Raw genomic sequence first — 8846 nt, 5'->3', positions numbered from 1 at the left:
CTGGTACATACTCTTCAATAATTTATATAGAAAATTTTATGCCTTATTATATGCTTGTAAGTTGAGGTCTCAGCTACCTTGGCATAGCTGATACCACTGATCACTAAACTGTGAGATCATCTAAGTGTGACTGCTCTGTGGTCATCGATTTTTATCTCCTGTCACTAGCCAGATGCTCTCCTGGCTCCACCTCATTACTTAAAGGAAGCAATGGGCCTCCACTGAATAACATGAGAGCATTTATTTTCTGGAGAAAAATGATGACATTTTACTGCCCAAGCTTTTTATAACACCTAGGTTATATTGCTGCAGTGGCTGCTTTTTATGGCTTTTCTCTCTAACAAGAACATTCAATGTAAATGTTCAAGAAAAGAATAAAAAACAGTGAAGAAGAATTTAGAAGTGTAAAATCCCACGCTGACTTATTTCAATCAGTGTATCTCAGCAGAGCAATGTGCACTGCGTACCTGTAACAAATCCTACTCTTCTTGCAAATCAGCCTTTGTTGAAGAAAAATTCATGAGGCCTCTGATTCTCAATGTTCTATTACCTACTTGTTGGTTTTATTCTCAAGAGGTCTGTCTTCTAACTGTTAGACACTTGGTTTTGATAACCGTACCACTGGGAAAAAGACTAAAAGTGCTATAAAAATATTCTGAAATACAAGTACATAGTCATTCCAAAACAAGGAGCTCAATGTACTTCACCAAGATGATTCACATAAGGTTGTTTTACTGCTTCCTTCTTAAAATTTTCTCCGACACAAAGGTCTATCAGCAGGTGAAAACAACTGCAGAAGCAGCATAGCAGCACGGCCTTGGCCATGCAACTTCCATGCCATTACTCACAAACACTTCAAACACATTAGCAAGGATTTGACGGCAACTGCTGATGCAATAAAATGTATGTCTTTTTAATGCTTTGGTTGTAGTCTGCTGTGCCTAACCGGACTGGCAGTGGCCACTATTGGAAAGTTTTGGCCAGGAACTCTCATCTGATTAAATCCCTCTTTCCCTGCTGCTGGGAAGTGGAATTGGCAGCAACGAAGCATCTTTAATGACTTGCTTTTAGTTGGCTGCAAATAGGCAACCTGAAAATGAGCAAATAAAATATTACAGCTGATGCAGAAGAAATTTAAACTACCGATGCACTTCAGTCTAAGGTAGAGCTTGATTGTAAGAGCAGAGGCCCTGATGCCTTCATACCTAGTCTCTCTGCAGTGAATTGTATAACAAGCAGACTTCCTCACTCAACAAGCAATCTGGATTCCTGTGGCACAGTTAAGGCAGAAGCCCACGCTGCTATTTGAGAATCAGTTTTACACGTGCATTTTAAGAGATCTAACACATATGCTTATGAAAGGTGGATGTCAAATTGTCACTGAAAACATTACTTCCTTTCATTCCCAATCTTATCCACTTCTTTCTATAGCCAGCACTAAAATAATTCAGTGACATAAGCAATAAGCTGCTTATTGTTAGCAATAATGTGTTTAATATTCTCTCCAGAAATTAACCCAGTAAAATGAGAATCTGATCTTCACACGAGCTTTCAAAATGAAAATTATCAAGAACAATATGACAGAGCTCCCAGAAAGGGGCACTGTTTCCCTAAACGGCCCTCACCACCTACTTTACACTATTAAAAAGTTACTGTACAACCCATCCATTTAATATGAAACAGAACCACACACAGCTCACAAAAACATTGATGCTTTTGTCACTTCCATTAAAGCTTTTCTGCTTATTTTATTCCTCAGTCAACATCTTATCAGGTATAGGACTTGCAGTTTGAAAAAATTAAGATATATTTTTGAAAATTTAGATGGAATTTGCTTATTCACAAATGTTTGGGTACTTCAGAGAGAAATATAGGTGTTTATATAAAGGATGAATTATATAAAGGACAAACTGTTGAAAAATTTGTGTGGGACATCAGAAGGTGTTTGGAGACTGGAGTCAATTGAAAGTGTAGTTGTGATATGCAAGGAAGTAACAAATACTTTGTATGTTAAATGAAATCAAAATTAGGAGATATTCAGCAGATCCTGCTCTGGCAAGTCTTAAAAGAAATGTAAGCAAAAATCCGAACCACTGTGCTATCATGAAAAGAATTCCATTGGAGATTTTCATCTTTTCCAAAACTAAAAGAAAAAAAGAAAAACTTCGGTGCTTAAAATGACAGATTTTCCAGGAAGGCAGTTATGAAAATGAAAAGCAAGACATAATTCATAACATCCATTCACAAACAAAATATCATTACATTTGGTATGATTTGTCTCAGAAACATTGCCAATATGCAGACTTTTTCTAAATTAAGATACGTGTTGCAAGGAGGGCAACACAATTGAACTCAATAAAGTTTTCAGGAGAGCGAGGTTGTTAGTAGGAGCATACCATTAAAATGCTGTTGAGGAGCTGAAGTCTTATCTCACGTTGTTCTTACCTTATATTATCTCCAGGGTTGTGGCTGGTACAGTCGGATCTAACCTACTCTCCTTTATAGATAAGTATCCTCCTGAGAAATTCAGAAGTTCCTGGAAAATGTGCTTATCTTATTTTTTATGCTATAACTTCTTTCTTTCCTTATGATGTTTCGTGGCTGTTTTTCACATACTTTTTGAAAGTTTTTTGTGAGAAAGTATTGGATAATGACTTACTTCTCTCTGGGTCTTATTTAATGAATTTGAGAATTTGGGGTTTAATTTGAAGAATAAATGAATCTGTTAAACCAATCAGAGTGCTTCTCCAGCAGTTAAATTCGGCAGACTTCAAAGGTACTCACCCAGACATCAGTTAGGAAACCAACTATGACTTTACTTCTTCAAAAGTTTAAAATATTATAATATTTCTGTGTGTTTTGCTTTTCAAACAAGGAAGACACAGTACCCTTGTTCCCTCCTACAGTCTGAGGAGCCAATCAATGTTCTACATATTGTTTAATTCTGGACACCAAGGGAACAGTGCACTCGTGTATCCTTTGCAAAGGCTTAATACCGAAGCAATGTTAGACAGTTTCTTTGCCACTTCTAACCTCCCTCATACTTGTCTGTAGAGCACTCCCTTCCCTTCCCTGCTGTTGTTGTGATTTACAGCTATCCTACCAAGAGCTATCCAGCTGCCCGTAGGATGACTTTTCTGCCTCCTCAGAGCAGTTTTTCCAACACTTTGCCAAGTCTGGCTAGGAAAGAAGGCTATGCCTTCACAACATTTCTTCTTCAAAAAAGCATTATGGTTCACTTCTGTCTCTCATAGTTTGGTGTGTTTACATGTGAAGTGACAACTAGTCAGTCTGGAGGGGCTACAGAAGGTATTGGCTTTGAAAGCTTTTTAAATGGTCAAAATCTGTTTGGGTCTGGGCCTGAAAGACAGATTGGGTGAGGAAATGGAAGGCGGTGGCTGCTTCGTACAAAAGAAAATTACACTGTTGTGAGGTCTTCCTTTTCTTTCTTTCCTCTCCGCTTTTAGCATTATGGGAGGCTTAGTCTAGCTCCTCACATTCAGGATATCCAGGTAAGAAGTTTATTTTCACCTTAACAAGAATCTTCCATGTTATACGCAGTCAGTAAGTACTTCCGTTGTTTCAAGGTTAATAGCAAACCTTGGAGGTCTGTTTCTGAGGTGTGTTCTGATTTAGGGTGTGCTGCAGAAGTACTATCACAAACCAACATAAGGGAATGCTGTTCATGTGATTAAGGTACAGTAAGCGGATGGCTGTTAGGCTGATTTTTATTCAGCTATTTCTGCATAAAGGAACACATGAAAGAGAATGTTAATGTTTTTGTTGTTTACTTTTACAGCTGTCTCTACTATGTCTACTCAAAAGAATAATTTACTACCTATTTCACTCATACTCAACTGCCTCCAAATCCCAGACCATATTTGAAAGGAGTTTTCAAAAACTGCAGGAGAAAATCTGTTGTTTCTCAATTATTTCCTTATCTAACATGCTCAGAGACATAACATCATGTGAATTTGTGACGCAGTTTTGTTCAACAAGTGTTCCTTACCAGGATCTCTCATTGCACCTCAGTTTCTGCGTGCATGTCTGTAATTTCTTTTTCATTGCAAATAGGTTGCCTGGGATAAATATGTGCCTATTGTTTTGTAGGCAGAGAAGGTCAATAAGAGTCTCTACAGAATCTCTCCATAAACTGTGACAATAAATAACAGTTTAACCTCTAATCTATATTAACCCACTACCTTTATTTATTCTTTGACTCGTGTAAAGATGAAGACAGGCAATCCAAAAGGAGCAGTCACAACAGCGCCTAATGACCTTCTTTTACAAGAACGTAGATACCAGTAGGCAAAAGCCATTTCAGCTTCAGCATCATTCAAAGGGCTATTTTGCAAAGAAACACTGTGTGTTAGTTGTTGAAACTTTTTTCTGCATTCCCCGAAACAAATTACACTATTCTGAATATTTTCTTTTCCGTGCAGTAAATAAAGTCTTTCTTGTTGACAATGCTAATATTATATTGTAAAATATATTTGCATTTGTGTATTTTGTAATTTTTTATTGCATTGTATAAATCCCAAAGCAGAGATCCACCAGGCTCACTTTGAGAAGGTCCCGTTTCTTGGGATAGCATCATGCAGTGACACAGGTGATCATATAACATTTCTATATGGTTTGCTGGCTGAATCTATGGGAAGGTTGTTTCAACAAGAATTGCGGTATAGGAGTTTGGAGTACAAATCTGGAAGATTATTTTAAAGTGATTTTTTTAGTTGCATTATTTCATACAAATAGTTTTCAAGGGTGAATATTCCTAATGCAAAGTAATCTTAACATATTTTAGCCTAATTAGTCCTTTAAATCTACTAGATAGTCTTGGGAAGGATAGGAAGAGGTGGGCAACAAAACAGTTTTACTATTACTTATAATCCAGGAATTAGCAAAGCCACTGTGGCATTGATGGGACAGATTAAGAAATTACTTGTAAAAGTTTGTTTTTAGGGAAGAGTTATGCACATTTTGTTCTTGAGGTAATAAATGTTTTCTAATGCAGGAATTTAAGTATGTTATCAAGTTGGTTTTACTTACTTTTACATTTTAGTGATGTGTCAGACAGGTAATCATCTTCAATCTCAAATCGTACCTAGAAGTGAGAAGTTAATTTTTATTTACAGAAATACTGATCCACATCTGCTGGTTATTTAATTTTGTCTTAAAATACATCCTCTTGTTTAAGAGTACCTTAACAGCTCAGTAATTTAATTTTTCAGCCTCATTTTTCACTAAATGAATGAATCAATTTCTAGATCATTTGTAAAGGGTTTTTTTCCTTCTTCTTCATACTTAACTAACACTATTTAATACCAAATTGCGAGAATCTCTCACACGTGTAAGCAACTGAAAAGGCAGTGTCGTAAGGTTTATAAGAATTGTATATGAGTTGTATGAGAGAGATGTTTCCTGAAGGTACAGAACAAATTCTAGGACGATTTGTCACATTTTAATGTACAAAATATGAAAAGAAAGCCAAAATTTGAAAAGAAAGCCACAACATTTCTGAGAATGGCAGATTTTAATTTTCTTTTCAATTAGTCAAGGATTTTGACATCATGTCTGTGAATTTACAGAGTATGGTTTTCATGCCTAGTCTGATTAGTGAGAAATGAAGACAAATCTTCTCAGCACTGCAGGAAGCTTTTGAAAACAAGGCCTTGGAAACATGTTGGCCTTCCGAAATGGAGCCACCTAAAAATGCTAGTCTGTTTTTCCTCCACTGTTGGCTTTGCAATTTAGCTTTCTATTTCTCACATTTCCATTATGTACAGTGGTGTGTATATCCATCCTAGTAAACTCTGTTGCTTGGAACAATGAGGTTGAGCATCATAAAATCCTGAATTAAATGCAAATCTAACACAAGAAAAATGGATTAAGTAGTATGATAGGATTTGAAATGTAAATACTATGTATTTTCTGAACAAGAAGTTTAATTAAATAAAGGAAATGGATACTTGCAAGGACTGACAAATTCAAGCTAGCATTTGTAGCTGTGAGAGACTAATAAAATGTGATCAATGTGGAGATCGAACACTGGTACCTTTAGAAGTAACACAAAACTGCCTTTGTAAACATTTTTACTCATTTTTGGGGCAAATGGTCAGCTAGAGGAACCTTAGGAGAAGAAGGTCCTTTTTGCAAGGCCAGCATTGGATTTTTTTTTTTTTTAAGATGACAACGCACAAGTATTTGATTTGTTTGTGACTGAAATAGTGAAGCCTTTCTACCCCATGGATTCACTGCAAGAGTATTGTGTTATTTCTTTGAATTCTGAAATAGCAGAAGGAAAGATTTCAAATCATAGCAGTAGACAGATAAGTGAGACCTTAATTGTCATACCTATGTGATATCAATATGGTACAACTTTAAAGACTTGTGTCTGCTTAGACTTTTGTGCTAACATGCAGCGCAGTGTAATGCACAAACAGGTTATAAACCCAGGAAAATATGCCTACATTTCTGCTTAGTAATTATTCTTAGTTACGGGTGAGGAGGAGGGGCAGGGGATGATAGTGCTATTTCCCTATTGTTTTAGTAGTGAAAGGATCTTTTTGGGGAGAACACTACTTTTTTCCATTATGCCAAACAACTTTCTTGACAACTTGACAAATTTGCTAAACAAGATTTTGGTAACATAACACTGCAGATAATTGTTATAAGGCCACACAATTCAAACTAGTTACTTTTCCTTAAATGAATCGCCTTTAGCAACTAGGAAGTAAGAGAACATGAGGCAAAATATTGTATACATCCATTTGTTTGAATGAAGAAGGGTAACTGCAGGCAGACTTTAGTTGTCAGCACATACTTCCATTTGTCATAGTCTCATGACAATTGGAGACAAAAGTGTAATTGCTTGGTGTATTCAGAATATGCAACAAGAGGTCATGACTAAATTCTGCTCCCCTCCAATTTAAAGTCACAGAACCACATATTTGAATTTATGTGTAAATTCAACCCTCTGAATTTAACCCATATGCCTGAAATCAAAACTGCCTCATGCAGACCTAGGGAAGGCAAGATTTTGCTTACAACTCTTAGAAGTTCGTCTGTACATTCTCTGATTATCACTGATATTTCCAAAAGTACTGAGGAATTCTGCTCTGCAATATAAAAATATTTGTTTCTAGCTGAACTTGTTTCTATTTCAAAGATATTTATCTGTAATTTTGGTTAAATTTGCAGCCCCTAAGGTAATTACAACTTTTATGTTGCATTTAATAATATGCCCCATTTCTTTATTTGAAATTACTTAAAATATTTAACATATTCAGAATATGCTGAAAGTTCGCCTGCTCTCTGTGTAGATAGGGTAGTTTCTGTAACGTAAGTAGCGTTAATAATGCTGATCCTAAAACCAAATGTTTTCAAAAATATCCCAACTGAAATTTGAATATGAATGTGTGTTCGGGTTTCCACTTACATACTGCAATGCTGCCTAATCATGTAACAGAATAGCTTCTGGACACAAGCAACCATCAATTATTTCAACTTCAGCCTTCACACAAAGCATTAAGTTGCTTTGCTGCATAGTAGAACTTGTTCCATGATCACCACAGTGAGTTGCTGTGCATTGCATTGGAAACAAAAAGAACATAAATTCCAGCAGAAACAGCACTAAATATCCTGTCTAGCTTTTAATTTTGTTCAGCAGCATCTTTGTACACCTGGAATATGTGAAATTTGCTTTTTGTTTGTTAGACCACAAATGATACTTTGTTTTGCCAAGAAAGTCTCAAAGTTATGAAACAAAATAAAGGGAAAAGCTCACTGAAAATGCAATTTGTGTTAACATAGAGGTGTTGGAGGTCATGGATAGAATCCTGTCACAAAGCACAGAACAAAGCTAATTTTATCTTGCTCCTCAGCAAAATAAATCAGTCTTTCCCTCCTCAGTAGGTTTTCAGTGCCAGATAAATTGATGCAAAAAAATAGATCAGGATCCCAACAGTCTGCAGCATATAGTATAAATAAAAAGTGGAAAGATCTGCTCAATTGCACTTGCATTAGTTTCTCTGTGATAATTACCCATGAGTCAGTGCTGTTTTTCTGGGAGTTTCTCCCTGCTAACAGAGCCATTGTCAGCCCAGGGCCCTGGAACAGCCTGGCACGCGCCTGGGAGCCCTCAGTGAATCCACACTTGAGAAGCTCAATTGCTCTGGTGTAGAAGATGTCCGTGCAAGTCTACTGAAATCAAGATAAAGGAAATAAGAGTGTTTAATCTGTGTGCTACTGTCTCTGTTAAGAGCAAGGAATAGGAACCCTTTTCTTCATACAAAATACTCTTTTCTGTTCAGCAGCTGGAACAACTTTTGAAACCTTGAAACTGGTCCATACAGGGACGTAACAGTACGATATGGCTTTACACTCCACTGAGAATCAGCCTGAAGATCTATGGAATAATTTTACTATGAAGTTTTACAGAAATACCATTACCGAGTCAAGTTACTTCCTTCTGGAAATGCAGACAAGTGCTCTAACTTTGTTTCAAGCATTTAATTCTCCACTTTATTTTTATCCCTGCTCTCCTAATTAAGTCGACTCTTCACTCTTCTCCTTACCTTTTGGAAACTTCCACAACATTAAGCGGTCTCATTAAGCACACAGCAAAACCTGAACAAATTTCTATCCTATTTCACAGAGTACTAATTCTAGCCCTTCTTGAATTTCCAAAATTTAAGATACACCCTGTGGCATAAGAGAACTTGTTTAAATAGCAAAGCCCAATTTTGTTGAATACAAAATGGTGTTTGAAATGACTGAAAGGTATAAATTTTGCACTTATCAATGTAATAATAACATTTCCTTAAAATAGGTTAACTTCAAATCTG

This window comes from Phaenicophaeus curvirostris, chromosome 15 (assembly GCF_032191515.1).
Source record: "Phaenicophaeus curvirostris isolate KB17595 chromosome 15, BPBGC_Pcur_1.0, whole genome shotgun sequence".
Classification (NCBI taxonomy): domain Eukaryota; kingdom Metazoa; phylum Chordata; class Aves; order Cuculiformes; family Cuculidae; genus Phaenicophaeus; species Phaenicophaeus curvirostris.
This window is presented reverse-complemented; position numbering follows the sequence as displayed.